General features: G+C 41.2%; 1 non-coding gene across 1 annotated transcript; it reads right to left on the reverse strand.

Annotated features, from left to right (window-relative positions):
- Positions 1-1767: 1767 nt before the first annotated feature.
- Trnas-cga (transfer RNA serine (anticodon CGA)) lies at positions 1768-1842 on the reverse strand. The gene has a single exon. It is a non-coding gene; the product is annotated as a tRNA-Ser (tRNA).
- Positions 1843-3682: the final 1840 nt, after the last annotated feature.

Here is a 3682-nt window from a genome sequence, read left to right on the forward strand (position 1 = left end):
TTCGAATGTAGCAGCATTTCAATGTACTACGAAAATCCGACTGGCAAGACTGTTTGGGATGTTTGTCAATATGGCCAACTCTACGTTCTGAATTTTTTTCCTATCTGTGAGACGAGTTGGTTGCTAATAGGAACTTTTACAAATTGTGAATCACATGCAGTACTCTCGTCACCATAAGAATAATACAAATATAAACATTTTGCCATGTATTGTTTCATGTTGGCTGCTATCTCATTTAAGTTCTGTCTGCCTAATAAACTACGAAACTAGAATGAGACAACAGCAAACGCGGAGGAATATACATATCATGTCATGTTTATATTCGTATTATTCTTATGCTTAATAGTGATACAGTCAGAAATGAAGCACGGCAATTGACTAGATTTTTAAATCTACGATGACTCTAATTTCCGTGTAGAATGTAATGTATTAAAGAGGCGCATGCAAAGATTTTCTAACGGAGAAAAATTTTCGCTAAACTCTCGTTCAGAACATCTTCTATTATACGCAGTCTATTATTTGGTTCTAGTTGATCATTATCAAAGAAAGCAGCAGTATAAGTAACAACAAATAGCAGTTTCTTGCCATTGTTTCGCTAATGAGGCGATTCCTCTCTCTTTTTTTTTTATTGTAAGCGGCGGTAGCGCGCACAAAAGCAAGCCGTGCCGCGAGCGGCGACAGGCCGTAAACACGCACTATCAGAATGCGACAAACAATGCATGACACAGTACAGTAATGCATTTTCAGCTGAGTGATGTAAACACCTATAACAAAGAAAACTGCGCTTATCAGATCAAAGAAAAAATGAGCAATCAATTCAAACAAGACGATGCACGTGGAAAAGAAGGGTACCCGTATAAATACTGACGGAGCGCCTGACGCATAGCAATGGCTACCTGGTAAAGCTTAACTGCTAAGCTTACGACTCGAACCAAACTACTGTGGCTGTATCGTCATTCATTCGACCTAAATTGTGTCTCATATTACAATGGACAAACTTTGTTTCTATTTGGAGGTGTGGCCTATAAATTCTCTCACCCCTTGAATTTCGAGTCTCAAATTTCAGGTGCGGCTTAGATTCGGGAAAATTTATTTCCTTGATTTCGAGTCTCATTTTTCAGGTGCGGCTTAGATTCGAGTGCGGCTTAGATTCGAGTAAATACGGTACTGCCTGTCCCATAACTATCCGTGGCTCTGGAGGCGACAGGGTTCTCAATCAGCGCCAGTAGCAACAACAGAGGCAGCTCAGCACTGTCCTTCCTTGTCTACATTCTTCATTGTCCCCACAGCTACAAGACCGTAAGACCGTAAAGTTACATTTTCACAAAATATGGCTATCCCGAATAGCAACCTGCTATAGTTAAAACTTACAGGGCACCTATGTTGTCATTGTCCTCCGACATTATTAGCAAGCAGGGTCCTTTCCGTTTCCGTGAAAATTAATTAACTATTTACAGCCAGTTTTGTTTGTTTGGTAATGACCAGTCTCAGCCTAAATTTTCTGCCTCAGCGACTGTTCATTCTTGTATTTCATAACAGACGCTTAACTAATTTTCAATTTCATTCACTTAGAGTAATGTAAAATTTCACTGGCAAAACTAATAACTAAAGATACAGCACAAATTGTGCTCTCTTAATTTCATTTATTCTATATTCAGCTTAGCGAGTGACTTCTGTTCACTTAGTATGTATTTTATTCCAGAATGAGATTTTCACTCTGCAGCGGAGTGTGCGCTGATATGAAACTTCCTGGCAGATTAAAACTGTATGCCCGACCGAGACTCGAACTCGGGACCTTTGCCTTTCGCGGGCAAGTGCTCTACCAACTGAGCTACCGAAGCACGACTCACGCCCAGTACTCACAGCTTTACTTCTGCCAGTACCTCGTCTCCTACCTTCCAAACTTTACAGAAGCTCTCCTGCGAAACTTGCAGAACTAGCACTCCTGAAAGAAAGGATATTGCGGAGACATGGCTTAGCCACAGCCTGGGGGATCTTTCCAGAATGAGATTTTCACTCTGCAGCGGAGTGTGCGCTGATATGAAACTTCCTGGCAGATTAAAACTGTGTGCCCGACCGAGACTCGAACTCGGGACCTTTGCCTTTCGCGGGCAAGTGCTCTACCAACTGAGCTACCGAAGCACGACTCACGCCCGGTACTCACAGCTTTACTTCTGCCAGTACCTCGTCTCCTACCTTCCAAACTTTACAGAAGCTCTCCTGCGAACCTTATTGTTGTTATTTTTAAAGTAAAATCAGTTCAACCTTTCAATAATCAACGGTAAACTGCTTGCCTTTGTTTCTGTCATTCTTTACATATCAAAGTTTTAGTTACACTTATTTAACCAGTAACTGCATTTAACTTTATTTTCAAAATTTAATCTTTCAGAACATAACTGCAAACTCAGTGCTTTCTGATTCATTTATGTTCTCATGAAATGTTGTGTTGTGGAAAAGGGTGACGACCTCCTGTTGACATGCTATTGATTAAATTTCTTTGCCATTACCTTTCCCATGATTCTGGAGATTCATAGTCCTAGTGGGTTGGCGGCCGTTTAGTTATCCCTGCTTTCAGCTAGTCAGTATTTTTTGTATTATAAGTATTTTATGTATTAAATATTACAAGGTACCCTGCTCCCCCACGTGTGGTTCATGGGCTGTAGTGTACACAGTTCCGCGTAGTCAGCACGTACAAAACTTTCCCAATAGAGCACACCCCGCTAAGCACAACAGCACAGGAGCAGCGCTTGTCCATCTCCGCACTACGAGATGGTGCTGCCTTAGAGACGGACCAAATTCTGCTTCCGTCGATCTGCGTATTAATATGTAATGCAGCCAATGAGATTGCTGCTAACGTAGAACCTTTTCTCCTCGTGTATCACACTCGTGCAGTGATACCTGAACGCTCGAGGTATTATAACGAGTGCACAGACCTCCAATTAGTCAGTCTGCATTAGTCTGTAGTCAAGTTTCAGTCTGCGCCTAATGAGATTATCATATTCCTGAACATAGCAATGAAGAGAAATGTATAGACACTTTGTCAAGTATCAGAGCTATGTGAGAATAAGATTAACGTACCAAGACCAAAGGAACTTCAGATTGTCAATTGTAAACAGCATCCAGAATCAAGTTACGTAATATCTATGATTTTTATTATTTTAATAAATGTGTCAGAAAATTAATCAAGTTCTGTTTAAAGTTGGTCACTGTCAATCTGCAAGTCTAAGCGTGCAAGTGGCATTTCAATCATCTGACCTAACGGCATAAGATAAACATGCCACGATAAGACTACGAGACATATTGCTGACACTCGCCTACTTTGTTAGAGCAACAAGTCAAATAATCTGATGGTGTGTGTACCGTAGGTCTTACAGTATGCACACCACATTGGCAATGAGGTACTAAGCAAACAGATGATGTCAGCACAATTACGGACGACAACGTGTGAGCCTTGAATAAATTAGAATTACAGTGGACTTCTAGAAGATACATACTTGACTGCTAATCCACTCACTTGCAGCTAAAATATCATTATTGCAGTAATCTAGTCGCACTTGGAATTTTCAGATACCCATGGACCTCACGGCGCAGATCGTAAATCTCATGGCACAAATACAGCAGACGCAACAGGCGTTGCTTACAAGAGTGGAACGTTTGGAGTCGCAGCTTGCCGTAGCGTCTC

The sequence above is a fragment of the Schistocerca cancellata genome, chromosome 11, assembly GCF_023864275.1.
Source record: "Schistocerca cancellata isolate TAMUIC-IGC-003103 chromosome 11, iqSchCanc2.1, whole genome shotgun sequence".
NCBI classification, from domain to species: domain Eukaryota; kingdom Metazoa; phylum Arthropoda; class Insecta; order Orthoptera; family Acrididae; genus Schistocerca; species Schistocerca cancellata.